The sequence below is a fragment of the Mytilus galloprovincialis genome, chromosome 4, assembly GCF_965363235.1.
Source record: "Mytilus galloprovincialis chromosome 4, xbMytGall1.hap1.1, whole genome shotgun sequence".
Classification (NCBI taxonomy): domain Eukaryota; kingdom Metazoa; phylum Mollusca; class Bivalvia; order Mytilida; family Mytilidae; genus Mytilus; species Mytilus galloprovincialis.
In genome coordinates this window covers 47,044,370-47,062,261 of record NC_134841.1, presented here as the reverse complement: position 1 = coordinate 47,062,261, position 17,892 = coordinate 47,044,370, and the positions used below count along the sequence as shown (strand labels likewise).

The 17,892-nt window shown below is 31.4% G+C and overlaps 1 long non-coding RNA gene across 1 annotated transcript; it reads left to right on the top strand.

Moving 5' to 3' along the window:
* Positions 1-81: 81 nt before the first annotated feature.
* On the top strand, positions 82-2,581 carry LOC143072284 (uncharacterized). The gene is made up of 3 exons (XR_012977115.1): positions 82-667; positions 1,243-1,311; positions 1,855-2,581. It is a non-coding gene; the product is annotated as an uncharacterized LOC143072284 (long non-coding RNA).
* Positions 2,582-17,892: the final 15,311 nt, after the last annotated feature.

Below are 17,892 nucleotides of genomic sequence, written 5' to 3'. Positions count from 1 at the left end.
ACTTGTTTTTGAATTTTCCAACATAGGAATTGCAGGTTAAATTAATTTATTTTCAAGTACAATTAATTATTAAGAGTATCTCTATTTAATTAAGTAATAATCATGATAATACACAAATAGTATTTCCATGCAGTCTCTTTCTTATCAGTTAGTGATAGAAATGTTATGTAGGTCCCCCATCTGTTTTCCATTTGCCTCTGTGAAATGGACAGGAAATGATATGTACACACTCAAGAGTTGGGGCCTTATGAAGGAGACCACATTGCTTTGTACATTTCTCTTAAATTGCTACAGTCCAAAATATAAAAATAATAGATAAAAATTGGTGAATATTATTTATTTATTATTATAAATCAAATATTTAAGATTTAGGTAATTAATAGTATAATGATTAGGGAAACATTTCAAGGAATCAAACAACTCCCAAAATAACCCCAACACTCAGGTCAGATTCAAAATTTGAACTTGCAGACATTACAAGAAAAGATGTCTTAAATATTTATCTTGACCAAAATATGAATTTTACCATGGATGTAGAGTTGTGGACTAAAAAGAGCCAAAGTATTCTATTAACATTAAAAAGTGCAGATGTATATATTCTTCTGATGACATGACTATTGGATTTGTGAAGATTGATGTTTTCATATATTTTGGATTGAATCTTCTGGTAAGTTGAAATTATGAATATAAGTATTTCAACCTTTTTGAATATTATGAAACTGCTATTTCCTTCAAATAATTTGTGACATATATATATATATATAAGTACCATGTAGGATCAAGAAAATAACTATATAAGACCATTCAATTTTTGCATAATTACATCATGTTCATAATTACTGTGGTATTTGTGTATGACACAAGACTTATATCTTTAAGACAATCTCTTTTATATGATATTATTTGATAGTTAAGTTTTTGCAAAATTGGAGATCTGTTGTATGACTGTAATAATTAAATATATATAATAGACATCTATTCCGAAAAATCATAAAGTGTTATCTTTTAAAATTTAGTACATATGTACTCAATTATCATGATTATGGATCAAATTTAAGATTTTTAAAATGGCAAGACAAACATTTTGTACATGTAAATGTGGGCCTATGATGTTAAAGTAAAATAAAAGACCAATACTACATGTACTAATCAAAGTAAAGAATAACCTATACACTTCATGCACAGTATATTTAATAATTATTTTGTTTAATTGTAATAAGACAATTTTTTTTTATATTTCAGAACTGGTGAAACAAAAGAAAATTGTTTTCTGATAGGACTGAAGAATGGACACATTCAATCAGACTTGGAGTAAGTAGTTTTATATGAAAGAAATCCTTATGAATGCTTTTTAAGTAACTTTTGCACATATTGGACTTTTAACAAATTTGAAAAAAATCAAAAGTTGTAAAACCATCTGTAATATTTTTTTGGTATAAACATGATATATATCTTTAAAATTAGCAAATTGAAAACAGGGGTTACAGCCCACAGGTCTTATTTTATTGAGAAAATCCCCAAAACAGGTCATAGTAAATTCATTATAATTATCTGCCCTTGATTTTACAAGGATTTTTTTCTTAAAATATAATTACTCTTTAAAACATGCTTAACATCTTATTTTTCATAGTTTAATCTTATAATTTCAAGTTTTAGATGTTTCTGTTGTAATATGTATATTGAATGATATATGGTAAAAATAGTAAATTCAGTTTAATATGTCAAAATGAAGGAAAACCCCACCTACTTAGGCAGCTCACAATTTACCTGTATAACATAGAGAAATTTGTCAAATTCCTTTTAGTTAAACCAATAATGCATGGTAATTTTAATTTATGTCCTCTTTTTTTTCAGGTTATGTTACTGCTTGGTGCACAAAACACAACAGATCCATGCAAGATGGTCATATCAATGATGCTGTTACAGAGCAAATCAGTTATGCACGAAATAAATTCAGGAACTTGTGATAATAATTTATATTCAAAGAACACTGAAAAACCCTTAAAAATATGACTAATAACTGAAAATGAAGAAATTGTGAAGAACTAAAAATTTCAAAATTATACATACATGTATAGTAATTTGTAGTTGCTTAAATAAATTCGATCAAGTTTGATAACATTTTTTGCATTTTATTGTATGAAGGCCTAGTTTTTCTTCGCAAGAAGGCATGGCAGTGGTAAAAACCTGAATCTTTGGAATGAAAAAATTCTTTCATTGAAGACAGAATTTTTTCATATTCTTAAGGCGGATTTTTTTCATATTCTAAGGCGGATTTTTTTTCGAAGGCGGATATATTTTCCGTTTCATTAGGCGGATATATTTTCCGTCTCTTTAGGCGGATATATTTTCCGTCTCTTTAGGCGGATATATTTTTGAGAAAAACATTTTTCCTTTTAATTAGACGGAAATTTTTCCTCCTAAGACAGGCGGATAAATTTGCATATTTCGGCTCTATTCCGCCCGTAACCCGCCTGGAATCCATGTAAGAAAGATTCTTCGTGTAAAAGTGGACTTTAAACGGATTCCCTCTAAAATATCCGCCTGGAATCCGTGTAAAAGACGCCTGGATTTTTTCGTACAGGTAAACAGGTACTTCAGATCTGACCAACAGAAAAAAAGGTACCCTCTTTTTAAAATTTAGTGCAGATTTTTTAATATTCAAAATTATAAGTCCAAAAGTAATCTACAATAATCACAAGTCCTTCAGCTTTCATTTGATGCCAAAAATACCTAAATATTCTACATATTTTGAAAGTTACACTCATGCGTAGGAACTATGATATATATGTACTACTTTCTGCTATGTGCTTTCAGGTCGGGCCTGAATTAGGGAGCTACCATTTGATTTTTATGGGGGGGGGGCTAGGATGAAATTTGAAAAAAATAGGCAGGACAGGAGTTTTTAGTTAAAAAAAGCAGGATGAGACACTTGCAAAAAAAAAAAAGTCAGGACGACAATTTAGGTAAAAAAAAGTCAGGATAAACTAAAAAAAAAAAGGCAGGACAGGATAAACTAAAAAAAAAAAGGCAGGACCGAACAGAGTGAAAAATAAAAAGGCAGGACAGAGATTACAGCTAAAACAAAATGCAGGACAACATTTTTCATCCTAGCCCCCCCCCCCCCCCCCATAAAAATCAAATGGTAGCTCCCTTAGTAGTGTTACACCTAGAAGAATAGCAAATAACAGAGTCATCTCCCCTTAACTGTTTAATTCTAATGTGTTTCATCCAAACAGACATGTACACCTTACACCCATTCCATACACAAAATATAATTCTAAATTGACTGAGTATTACCTTAAGAGAAAAAGACCAAGACACAAACACTTTACTTTGACTACAGAACCTTACAATCATTTCATATTCTAAATATATTGTATAAATAGTATCTCACTATCTGAGATATGGACTTGGCCACTACGACTTAACCTTACTCACTGATCCATGAAATGAGGTCATTGGTCATATGACAGGCAGAAAGTTATTAACTTAAGGAATAATTAAGTTTTCGCACAACTGTATCTACTGTGGTTAACATTTATTATTATTTTAAAGTTGATGCGACTTCAACCTCTTCATAAACAACCTATCACATTTTTTAAAGTTTAGTGAACTGTAAAATGTAGGTCAAAAACCTTAATATAGCATACACTAATTTAGAAATATCTCATCCAGTATGTGTCAAAATAATTAAACTTACTTGTCACACTGAACTGAAGCAAAAATACTCTGGGAATTGAATGAATTTTAATCTTCATCCAATGGAATGATATTGAGATAATTAAAAGTAAATAGAGGTATTGGAAACATGATATCGTATTACTTTATAACCCCCCCCCCCTTTTTTTTTTTGCCTGAACAGTCCATGTTTTATCCAAATTTAATAAAAGAAGCTGCACAACAGCATTGTATAATTAAGAGTATAAGTGGAATATATATATGTACTGGACGGACAAACAGACAAATATACAGATGAACAAACTTACACATCAATATGTATCTCCATAATATTTGGGGTACATGTATAATAAAATGCATGTTTACATAAAGCAAGACTACAAAATCTTTGTAGTTCTGGTTATAGAATCTTTGTTAGATGTTTTTTGGCCATTATATGTTAAAGATTATCAAAGTATACTGGAATATAATGAGCAATATCATGAATCTTATATTAGTTGCTTCACATTGTATATATATTTGTATTATGTTTATTTTCAATCCTTTTCATACTCTTGCCATTACTGAGGAAATGCAAAATATTCCAAGGCATGCTGATTATTACAACTTTTGAGAATAAAAGGGATGTATAAAAATAAACCACATTTTACAAAAAATTCATTAACTTTCCCACTTTCACCATTAACTCCATTGTGCACAGAGTCACCAACAAATATTCTTTGTTCTTTTGAGTTCTTGGCCATAAGAGACTTGATGTCTTTTCTCCGCTTTATCCCTGTGTTCTGGTGTGATATGAAATTCGATTCTTTTGGATACCTGTATCAGAAATGTTAAAGCAAAAGAGATTATTTTTAAAAAATTGGGGAGGGGAGATCACTGCTACACGGTAAACAAAATTAAAAGAATTTGTCAGAGAACACAAATTCATTGCTTTTGCAAGTTATAAAGGGGCTTAAACAGTTAATAATATATTCCATGATTGTGTACTGCAACTGTAAAAAGTTTCATCAATTTCATTCAAGCCATTAAAGACGGTTGTATGATCTTACATTAAGACCTATTGCAACATATTGCAATGAAGATTAAGTTAGTTCAATTATCTCCCTTGAAATATTTTAAAACCACAATTATTTCCCATTGTGAACATTCTCAATTGCTTATTGCAACATTATAAGTAATGTTTCATCAATACCAATCATGCCATTTATGAGGAGTTGCGTTTACAAGACCAGTGTTGACACAAAAAAAGTCATATTGCAATATTAAACTAAGAATAGTTCAATTATCTCCATTAAAATATTTTGGACCATCCTTATTTTCCTTCATGCATGTGCTCAGGTTGTGTACTTCAACTGTGTAAATATTAAACTCATCAGCCTATTGGTTCAAGAGGAGTTGCCCTTACAAGACATATGGAGGGTTTGACAGACAGACAAATATATCTTTGAATTTGTTCGGCAATTTTAACTTTTGATAGCTGCAAATTGATTATATCAGATGGCCTATATAATAGATATCTTCATCCTCAATTGTAATCTGAAAGAAATATACCAATGTGTAAATTTAACTAAAGCAAAAGCAACTTACTTCAGTAATAAAGTAATTAACCTGTACAGAAACTGCAAACATGCACATGTGAATCCCATACCAGTATATAGGATACAAATTGCTATATTTTTTTAATATGATTTTAATGTATTCTAGAAATAAGGAAAATCATATAACATGAAAACACAACATTTCAAAACTTTGGTCAACCAACAATTATCACATAAATTGAGTTATCTCCCATATATCAAAGCTTGCAAAATTAAACTTGTTTTATAATTTTATTGTATGAATGATATTTTATATAAATCTTAAAGAAAAATATAGGATAAATACATAGCAATATTGTGTTCCAAAAATATTTTCGAACACCAGTCTTACAATTAAAAAGTATTTCTATTATATATTTCAAGAACCAGGCAAGATAATAATTAACATACACTATAACAATATATCATTTTACCAGACCACGGTTTGCGGAAGTAGTCAAGAAGACAATATTATGTTTTTCAGGGGTTGACAGGATACACGTGATCGTTGTTAGTTTCAACTTCAATATTATTATGCAAGCAGATGTAATAAACAATGATTTCATACATTATTTTTTTTGGTTTACACTTTATATAGGGCTTTATTTATGATCTTATTCCAGAGTGCACAATTCTTATTCTATATATTTCACCTTTATCAAAATTAGGAAATCTGTTTGGTCGTCCCATTTTGTTGTAGGGATGTTTAGATTAAGTGTTGAGTTAATATGTATATTATTTTGTGTTGTCTGCGAGAAACAAATCATTTTTCTGATCTAGTAACTAAATTCAAAACCAATATAGATAATGTTAACATGTATATTTTATTGAACTGTGTAAATTAATCGGAATACGAATGACAACATGCACCTACAATTCTTTTGTGTGTTTCCCATTTCGGTAACACATGACATTTGCGCGGGAACTTCTTACATAAACATCGTTTTTGGATTATTGAAACATGTGAAATGTACTGTAACAGTTATTGATTTTTGGAGGTAATGTGATATTATTTATTATTCAATAGTACATAATTTTACGTCAGGTTTGTACACATTACATGTAAGTCTCTGGTCAGTGGCGGATCTAGGGGAGGGGGGATTCCGGAGGTTGAACCTCCCTTTTTTGTTGACGATCAATTCATTTGGATAGGGATATCAGTTGGAACTGACCCTTTATCCTGGGTTAGGATCCCCTTTTAAAAATGGCTGGATCGGTCTCAGCTAGTCAAGTCCGAACCGAAACACATCAGTGGCAGATCTAGCCATTTTGAAAGGGGGGTCCAACCATGTCCCCATTCAAATGCATTGATCACCCCACAAAAGGGGCGATTCCATCCGGGAACCATCCTGCTGGATCCGCCACTGCACACTACTCGGACCTATGTTATTTAGTACTCAAGTGATTCGAAAAAACTCAATTTACATTAGGTCCCCCTTTTTGAAATATTACTAAATCCGCCTCTGCTTATCCTGGGTGAGGTCCCCCTTTTAAAAAATGGTTGGATCTGTCTCAGTTACTCTAATCTAAACTGAAACACATCAGGGGCGGATCCAGCCATTTTGTGAAAAGGGGGGTCCAACCATGTGCCCATTCAAATGCATTGATCATCACCCCAAAAAAGGGGCGGTTCCAACTGAAAACCCTCCCCTGGATCAGCCACTGCACATTACTTGGACCTATGTTAGTTCGTTACATGTAATTACTTAAGTGATGCGAAAACAACTCAATTTACTAATAAACTTCCTTATTAAAGAAACTTTATATAAAAGTAAACATGTTCATTATATTTTGCTGTGTGTAATTGCTTATGCGGGAAAGACCCATTACAACCCGACCATAGAGGAGATAACAGCTGAAGGCCACCAATGGGTCTTCAATGCAGCGAGAAGCACCCACACCCGGAGGCGTCACAACAAACCCGTTCTAGAAATAATTTGTGAATGAAATTGGTAAATACATTTATTCTTGATCTTCATACAATTTAAGGGCATTTCCAAATAGTCCTAAATATAATGCTTTATGCATCTGGAAAGGGTTGAAAATAACACTGATAAATCATCGTTTTTCCTCTAGCATAGTTTGTACGTGCAGTATAGGTGTATTTTAAAGGCACAACAGTGAAGCCGCCGTATAATACTTCAATCGAACCGATTTACTTTTTGAAGTTTAATTACTATACTTTATATAAAAATATTAATTTTCGCGAACCATTTAGGTCACGGAAATTCCAAAATATGGCATCAGCAATGACCAGTAAGGAGAGTTGTACAAATAATGTGAATACACAGAACCCCCATCCAATTCATCTTTAACTAAAAGTATTCATCATTTTCTATTTTATATGTACTTACAATATTCCATTTTTCTATAATTTGGATTAAAATGTGCAAAAATCTGAGTTAGAATAGGTCTAATGCCCCAAATAAACATTCCCTGATTGGTTGAAGCACTGTGGTATATCTCATAAAATATTATGTAAAATCTTTTAAACCAAACTTTTTGCCTTTTAAGTTTAAATAAAGAATATAATAAAAAAAAACCTTTACATGGTTTCCGATATTACTTTAAACGGTAAATTTGATGTAAAATGAATTAAACAAAATAGTCCAAGAACATCAATAAATATTTCAAAAGATCCATTGTAACAACCTTCAGTACATACACAGCTACTTTTGCATAGGTACTATTTCTGTACTAAAAATCTGTAGTACTGAAAATTTACTTTTAATATTCAGTACTATTTTGTTACTTTAAAATTATTGTTATATTTAGGTACCTGTTTTTTACAGTACTTAATTTGTACTTGAAATTTAGGTACTACAGATTTTTGGTTACTACCATTACATTTTCAGCTTTTTGAAAGTTTTTCTATTTCAAATCTCTTGAAATTATGATTTTCAAACATGGAATAATGTATTATTTCAGTACTAAAATATTAAGTACAAATCAAGTACTGTAAAATACAAGTACCTAAATATTACAATAATTTTAAAGTAAAGAAATAGTACTAAGGCAGCAACCATTTGATTTTCTGGGGGGGTGGGGGGGGGGGGGGTGGGGACTATGGTTTTTTTTTGGAAAAAAAAGTTTGTTTCCAGTTTTTGGAGAAAAAAATAATTTGTTTTTGATTCTGAGAAAAAAAAATTGTTTGTTTCACCCTCAGCTGCCACTATATGTAATGCATTGACTTGACATATCAACGATATAAGGATGAGGCTTAGAAACGGGGAAATGCGAGGCTGTGCCCTGTGTCGGGCCGAATCCTTATATCGTTGACATATCAAGTCAATGCACTATAATTATTGTCTTTATACTGCAATCTAAAAAAAAAAACATTTTCATTTGTTGTTTAGTGTGTTAATGTTATTTATTTGCTTTAAATATTGGGAAAATCACCCTTTAAAAAGGCCTCATATATATCACACAGGCGGAGAAATATACAACACGATGAAATGTACATCATTACCTGTTGAAAACTGCAATCAATGGTGAACGAATTCGTTTGATTACAGACTAAAATATCAACAGTAAACATAAACATAATGATTTATAGGTTGCAAACAAAAAATATTAATAAGTGAAATATGTTTTCCCAAAAATTGTAAAAGAAACAAGTTTGAGTCGTTAAACGCGTCGTTGTTAAGGTATAAATATATATTATAAAGGAAAATCCAAAAAGTTTAAGTAAATGAGTTTTTGTGGTGCAATTAAAATATTTGCAGATAATGTATACCTCCCATATTTTAAATGAGCATGAGTAAAAATTTTAAGAGTATGTATGACTGAAGTGAAGATTGAATAATAATTATAAACCTACAAAAAGCCAACACAAAAGCAGTCAAGATAAACAACAGCAAGCATATTTTTTTATTTGGAAAATAGTGAAAGCTGTTATATTCTGCCTTATTTAATTACATGTAGCTAATGTAAATAAAGCAACTTAGATAAATATAAACTGGATTTGTACATGACATTGGTCATGTTATATTATTAACAACTTGATTCTATGTCATAAAAGTGTAAGAATAAAATCCAAGTTTCCTGTAAAAATCACAAAATGATCACCTTTCAAATTTGAGAGTATATTTGAAATAAGAGTTATTTCCCTTTACATGATATTTTCAATGCATTTTGGGGAACTCATTAAATGAAATTGTATTTCAAAATTATTTTTTTTAATTTCACATTCATCATCTTTTAATCTGTGGGCCATGGACACCGCCATTATCTGCCTTCATGGATTTACTAGACCCATGCCAATTCAAATGACACTCATGCTCAGGAACTGTCTCTTTTCTGTTTTGATGGAATTCACAAGTCTTACCTGTCTTACTTCTTAATTCAAAAGACAACAACTTTCCTGTCTCCTTTCCAATAAAAGTTGCATGTCCTGCAAGAATTAAAGTAAAAGGTATTACAAACATGATGCAATGATAAATTAACAGTTTAGTAAATATTGTTATGAAGTTTGGTTTCAATTTGAATAGGGGTGTGAGATAATGGATATTTTAATGAAATATTAACAGATGTAATGTTACAGATTAATGTGACGTTCAAATACTGATAATAAAGAGCATAGTTCAGTGGTTGTTAGTTTATATCTGTCATATTTTCTTCTTCAAATTGTTTTGTTATTAATTATGGCATTAGTTTTTCATTGGAATTGTTTGGTATTTTTCATGTTGGATATAAGTTTTTCTCATTGTTGAAGGTTTTATAGTTGTGTAGCTTTATTTTCCTACTTCCAATTCATGTGAGCTCTGGTGGACAGTTGAGTCACTGGCGATTATGTACAATGTAACATATCTTACTTCTATTATGTATACAAAATGACATCTTCGCTAGCCAAGGGTTACGATCCACTCCCGTTCTCTTCACCCTTGGCGGATTGAGATAAAATTTCGGAGACACAAGGTAAGGATTTTTATTGGTTGCAGTAGAAACTCGCTGCATCCAATCAAAAAGCGCCTATAACATGATCACTGATAAATGTAGAAAGTGTTTGTAAACAATTGCCACCTGTTTATTGTGCAACAAGTCTTTACATTCTATAAGCATACCACTATATTAATTGACAACTTGAATGTTTTTAATCAATTAGTAGAAGTTCCTGTGTATGTTTCATGCACAAATGCATGAATGTCGACCTATATTTTCATTTCTGGCTTTATCAAGTGTGTAGAATCTAGACGCTACCATGTTTTTACCTCCAAATTGAAGAGTTCAAGTGCAACCATTGGTCAAGAATAATGTATTCGGAATTGGTGTGACTTTAATCTTCCGATAGATGGCGCAACAGTTTTTTTTACAAATGTTGGCTTAATCTGCCAAGGGTGAAGAGAACGGGAGTGGATCGTTACCCTTGGCTAGCGAAGATGACAAAATGATGGCAAAAGCTCACCTATTTGCTATACATGTAATTGAACCAGGTAAGTTAAAAAGATCTAGCCTAGGGATTGAATAAAAATAAGTATGGGAAGATATTTCTTTAACTCCAGCTTCCTATATCAAACTAAATAGTGAAATTAATTCTTTGTCCAATTAAGTTACTTATATTAATAATTGATTCAGCAAAATTTTAACAAAATACAGTAATTAAATCATGAATGTCAGACATTAAATTATATAATTATGTATTTACCTTTATTACTACTATAATTCCAGCCGGAGCCTCTCTCACAATCAAAACTAGAAAAGATTGAATTTCTTATAAAAAAAAGTCCCAGCAAGTTTATTATAGATTGACCTTAAACATTGACCTTCACCTTTAGGATACCTAGTTTTGTAGTAAGCTACAAATACATTATTAATAACACAAACAAAAATTTTGGGTGCATATGTTTGCAAGAAACAAACATTTGCAGTGACTGCACACCTAATACACAATTAGAAATTATTGTTTTTGTGGTCCTTAAGAAATTTTGCTAGACAGTCCTCACTGTTAAATCTAATGAAAAATTTCAAGAATTGTGCTGTCCTGTGCAATTTTAGGTGGTGAAAAGTCTTGATCTGTACATGTATGTACATATGTAGTGTTGTTTATTCTGTCTGTCTCACACTTATACATAAATGATCATTGTATTTTTTGTAATTTGGACAATATCTACTAAGGGGACACAATTCAATATTACAAATTTACTCTTCTGTGACATTGTTATTTGTTAAATAATTGTTTGAATGATTCTTGATGCATGAAACCATGAAATAATTAAAAAATCAGCTTTACTTCAAAAAACATGTTTAATGTTACATAATTTTTATACTTTCAAATGACACACAAGCCTGTACATATAAACAATGAATCTTTACATGATCAAATTGTATTAAAATTCTCATATATATAACCTTAGACCCTTGAATTAAATCTAGGAACTAGGACTTATTTTAGGTGTACTCAATGAAGTTACATAATGTACGGATTCTTTTTTTAGGGGTAAAGAAGACTTAGTTTTCTAGAATGGACATCCAGTCTGGATATTCCACTTTATAATGCATACATTTAATACTTACATTACCATCTGTTCTGAGTGACTTTTCTTCTCTTTAATTGTGCCATATTGAACGACTGGATTATGTTACATTTTTAATCTGTCTACTTAATTCTTTTTCTTTTTTCCTTATAATGTGCTCTCTGTAATGGATGGTAGGTTACATTCTGCTAGAAAGTTCTGCAGATGAGTTGGGCCAATCCCTGCATGTATCATTCCTTTAATAGAATATGAGGTATTATTAAAATTGAGAAAGAAAAACGATGGCTTAATTATGGAAAATGTACACACCTGCATTTCTAAGACTATAAAGAAACACAGTTGTATTTTTTTTTAACAAAGTAAAGATGGTATTTTTTTTTCTCTTAAAATATTGTAAAATTCTTTAAAATTTGCTAGACTGAAGATAAATTTACAGAACACATGTAGGCTGTCAGTCCAGTGCTAGTTTTTCTGAATTCGGTTGGCTTACAAAATATCATCTAAGAATATTTACATGATTATGTCATGATGTACATATATATACATGTAGTTGTACATTTAATGGCCAAGCCCTAAAAAAAATATTTCACAGTTTATAATTAGTTATTATAATAACTCTTTTCAAAGCCTACTTTGACTATGAAAAAGATAAGAAGGGAGGGGTTGAAATTTGTTGATGTTCATTGAACAATAACAATGTTTTCAACAATTAATTTGCTATACATGTAAGACACAGGCACTTGTCTCAGAAAAAAATCCTATATGCTTTAATCTAAAAAGCTTTCCCAACACCACAATTTGCCCAAGTTTGCAAGCAGTATATGCACTGTTTGAGTAAACATGGTAAAATAGACACATTAGTTGTAACTGACCCCAAGGACTCAATGTTAATCTATTTAAACAAGAAATCATGAATGCATTTAAATATAATTATGAAAAATAAACAATACAAAATGTTAAATGTAAACAGTAAAACTGTAAATTATAATTAGCATCATACAGACTATTAATATTATAATTTTTAATTCATGTGATATAATCATACCTATGGAAGCTTTTGTGTTGATGTCATAACTAAGTCCAGATGGTCCCCTCTTCCCAAACTGCACATCAGTTACAGTATGACACAGTTCACAATCTACCATCAGTAGACCACCTAGCCCAAACAATCATTCTCCTCCAATATTTGACAGTTGGAGTGGACACTTGCATGTACAGCAATAGCACATCCCTTTCACTAGGACATTCAACTCTACAATTCTTCTCCCCATTGTCCAATATTTTGACACATTAGACGTGTTATCACCTTCCAATTCAGCCTCGGCCCCAACAAGAAACTCTTAAACGTAATTGCCATGATCATTTACTCAAGTCGACTTGCAGAGAATCTTCTAATTTCCTGCCATCATTTAACTATTTGAAGTAAACTGAATCATTCCCTTCCTGTGGACTCCTGCGTCTGAAAGAAAAACAAAGACAATGAATTAGTAAAATTATTAGTTTCAAAGACAGGGTAGGGGCCTTTGTAAAGAAAAATATACTCAACTTTCAATTTTCTTCTTCTGTACGCTTCCCCTACAGCATCTGAAAGAAAAACAAAGAGTATGAATTAGTAAAATAATCTCAAAAAAAGGGTAGGGGCCTATGTAAAGAAAAATATACTCAACTTTATATTTTCTTCTTCTGTACCCTTCCCCTATGGCATCTGAAAGAAAAACAAAAAGTATGAATTAGTAAAATAGTTTCAATGACAGGGTAGGGGCCTATGTAAAGAAAAATATACTCAACTTTCAATTTTCTTCTTCTGTACACTTCCCCTATGGCATCTGAAAGAAAAACAAAGAGTATGAATTAATAAAATAGTTTCAATGACAGGGTAGGGGCCTATGTAAAGAAAAATATACTCAACTTTCAGTTTTCTTCTTCTGTACACTTCCCTTCCAGCATCTGAAAGAAAAACAAAGAGTATGAATTAGTAAAATAATTCCAAAAAAAGGGTAGGGGCCTATGTAAAGAAAAATATACTCAACTTTCAATTTTCTTCTTCTGTACCCTTCCCCTATGGCATCTGAAAGAAAAACAAAGAGTATGAATTAGTAAAATAGTTTCAATGACAGGGTAGGGGCCTATGTAAAGAAAAATATACTCAACTTTCAATTTTCTTCTTCTGTACGCTTCCCCTACAGCATCTGAAAGAAAAACAAAGCGTATGAATTAGTAAAATAATTCCAAAAAAAGGATAGGGGACTATGTTAAGAAAAATATACTCAACTTTCAATTTTCTTCTTCTGTAGGCTTCCCCTACGGCATCTGAAAGAAAAACAAAGAGAATGAATTAGTAAAATAGTTTCAATGACAGGTTAGGGGCCTATGTAAAGAAAAATATACTCAACTTTCAATTTTCTTCTTCTGTACACTTCCCCTACGTCATCTGAAAGAAAAACAAAGAGTATGAATTAGTAAAATAGTTTTAATGACAGGTTAGGGGCCTATGTAAAGAAAAATATACTCAACTTTCAATTTTCTTCTTCTGTACACTTCCCCTACGTCATCTGAAAGAAAAACAAAGAGTATGAATTAGTAAAATAGTTTCAATGACAGGGTAGGGGCCTATGTAAAAAAAAATATACTCAACTTTCAATTTTCTTCTTCTGTACGCTTCCCCTACAGCATCTGAAAGAAAAACAAAGAGTATGAATTAGTAAAATAATTCCTAAAAAAAGGATAGGGGCCTATGTTAAGAAAAATATACTCAACTTTCAATTTTCTTCTTCTGTACACTTCCCCTACGGCATCTGAAAGAAAAACAAAGAGAATGAATTAGTAAAATAGTTTCAATGACAGGGTAGGGGCCTATGTAAAGAAACATATACTCAACTTTCAATTTTCTTCTTCTGTACACTTCCCCTCCAGCATCTGAAAGAAAAACAAAGAGTATGAATAAGTAAAATAATTCCAATAAAAGGGTAGAGGCCTATGTAAAGAAAAATATACTCAACTTTCAATTTTCTTCTTCTGTACCCTTCCCCTATGGCATCTGAAAGAAAAACAAAGAGTATGAATTAGTAAAATAGTTTCAATGACAGGGTAGGGGCCTATGTAAAGAAAAATATACTCAACTTTCAATTTTCTTCTTCTGTACACTTCCCCTGCGGCATCTGAAAGAAAAACAAAGAGTATAAATTAGTAAAATAGTTTCAATGACAGGTTAGGGGCCTATGTAAAGAAAAATATACTCAACTTTCAATTTTCTTCTTCTGTATGCTTCCCCTACGCATCTGAAAGAAAAACAAAGAGTATGAATTAGTAAAATAATTCCAAAAAAAGGGTAGGGCCTACGTAAAGAAAAATATACTCAACTTTCAATTTTCTTCTTCTGTACCCTTCCCCTATGGCATCTGAAAGAAAAACAAAGAGTATGAATTAGTAAAATAGTTTCAAAGACAGGGTAGGGGCCTATGTAAAGAAAAATATACTCAACTTTCAATTTTCTTCTTCTGTACAGTTCCCTTCTGGCATCTGAAAGAAAAACAAAGAGTATAAATTAGTAAAATAGTTTCAATGACAGGTTAGGGGCCTATGTAAAGAAAAATATACTCAACTTTCAATTTTCTTCTTCTGTATGCTTCCCCTACGCATCTGAAAGAAAAACAAAGAGTATGAATTAGTAAAATAATTCCAAAAAAAGGGTAGGGCCTACGTAAAGAAAAATATACTCAACTTTCAATTTTCTTCTTCTGTACCCTTCCCCTATGGCATCTGAAAGAAAAACAAAGAGTATGAATTAGTAAAATAGTTTCAATGACAGGGTAGGGGCCTATGTAAAGAAAAATATACTCAACTTTCAATTTTCTTCTTCTGTACGCTTCCCCTACAGCATCTGAAAGAAAAACAAAGAGTATGAATTAGTAAAATAGTTTCAAAGATAGGGTAGGGGCCTATGTAAAGAAAAATATACTCAACTTTCAATGTTCTTCTTCTGTATGTGTTCCCCTCGGGCATCTGAAAGAAAAACAAAGAGTATAAATTAGTAATAGTTTCAAAGACAGGGTAGGGGTAGGGGTATTATAAGATTGAAAAATGTTTTCTATAGATAAACAACAATTTACTTGGTGTGCCCATGTGTAAAATGTATTTTGGAATTTCTCAATTTCAAAAAAGACTTGTGTAATGGCATAAAATATCTGATATGTACTTTCTCTTTTTTTCAAGAAAGGGCTTTTAAAAATAACTTATCTACTATATATGTATACAATTATGTGAAATGTAAGAAATGGCAATTTTTACACTTCATACCTTTAGTTTCATTTGTTAAAAAAAATTAATATGGACCCAGAGTGGGCCCCCTCTAGGCAGTCATTGGGCCCCCACTTATGAAAAATTCTGGATCCGCCACTGGTTTGAAAGTCATTTAAGTTATTCATATAAAAAATTCGTAAGGGTTCCACAGAACCTAGTGTCTGGCCTACTCTTTCTGTTAATCGCAGGCTCAACAAAAATAGGAAATAAATCAATAAAATATTCCTGTTGATACTATCTTTTGATTGTAAGAAGCTTCTGTCCAAGTTTGGTATAGTTTATGAATCTAATAAATGTTTAAAAACGTAAACTGCAGACTGAATGTACTTTTAACTTGAAGAAAACAAAGTTTTCTTCTAGATACTAGCTTTTGATCATTAACAAGCTTCTGTCCAAGTTTGGTACAAATCCAAAATAGTATAAGAAAGTTAATAAATTTTTTAAAAATTTAACCGCAAAGTGATTGTGCTGTTTCCTGGCATGCAGAAAATCTAAGTCCATTTAAAAGTAAAATACGAAAATATAGATTTATTTTTTAACAAAATTTCCTTCTAGATCCTAGCTTTTGATCACAAACAAGCTTCTGTCCAAGTTTGGTACAAATCCAAAATAGTATAAGAAAGTTATTGAAATTTTAAAAAGTTTAACCACAGAGTGAATGTGTTGTTTCCTGGCAAAAAATCTCAGTCCATTTAAAAGTAAAATACCGAAAAATAGATTTATTTTTTTAACAAAATTTACTTCTGGATACTATGTTATGATCATAAACAAGCTTCTGTCCAAGTTTGGTAGAAATCCAGGATAGTTTAAGAAAATTTTTAAAATTTCAAAATCCTCAACCACAGAGTGAATATTTGTGGACGCCGCCGACGACGACACGGACAACGACAGAATGTATGATCGCTTAGTCTCGCTTTTTTGACTGAAGTCGAAGGCTGGATAAAAAGAATATGTGGTATGATTGCCAAAAAGAAAACTCTCCACAAGAGACTAAAATGACACAGAGAAAACTCTCCACCAGAGACTAAAATGACACAGAAATTAACAACTATAAGTCACTGTACAGCCTTCATCAATGAGAAGAGCTCATGCCCTATAATCAGCTATAATAGGCCCCGAAATGACAATGCAAAACAATTCAAACAAGAAAACTAATGGCCTTATTTATGTACAAACAAAATTCTCAGTAGGGCAGAGCTTGATATGGCCACAACATTCAAGCTTGATATAGCTCTGAATTTGGATTGTGAATAAATATTTCACACAGAATATGTTTCTGACACAGAATGAATGTGGTCTAAGAACTTAAAAATTTTAAACTGGATATTTACCTAATATGGTCCAATATCCAAAATCTAAATCAGCATATCAAAGACTACGAAGAATTCCATTTTTTTGTTAAAATCAAACTAAGTTTCCTATTGGACCCTTTGAACCATTATGTAGACCAATTTGAAAACAAAATCAAAAAATTAAAAATGTAAATACACAGTTAAATTTGACATATCAAACACCCCAAATAATTCAATTTTTGATAAAATCAACAAAGTTTAATTTTGGACCTTTTGGACCTTCATGTAGACCAATTAACATATGGGGCCCACAATCCAAAAACTTAATACATGGTTAGATTCAGCTTATTAAAGAACCCCAAGAATTCAAGAATAAATCCCCATTGAAATTGGTCAAGAAATAAGCAATTTATACAAAGTATAGAAAAAATATTGTTTTGTGCCCCTTTTTGGCGTCTAATTACTAAACAGTTCGGGCCATTACCCACAAAATCAATCCCAACCTTCCTTATTTGATATAAACGAAACCTTGTGGTACAATTTCAGAAAGAGCTATACCCTTACACACAA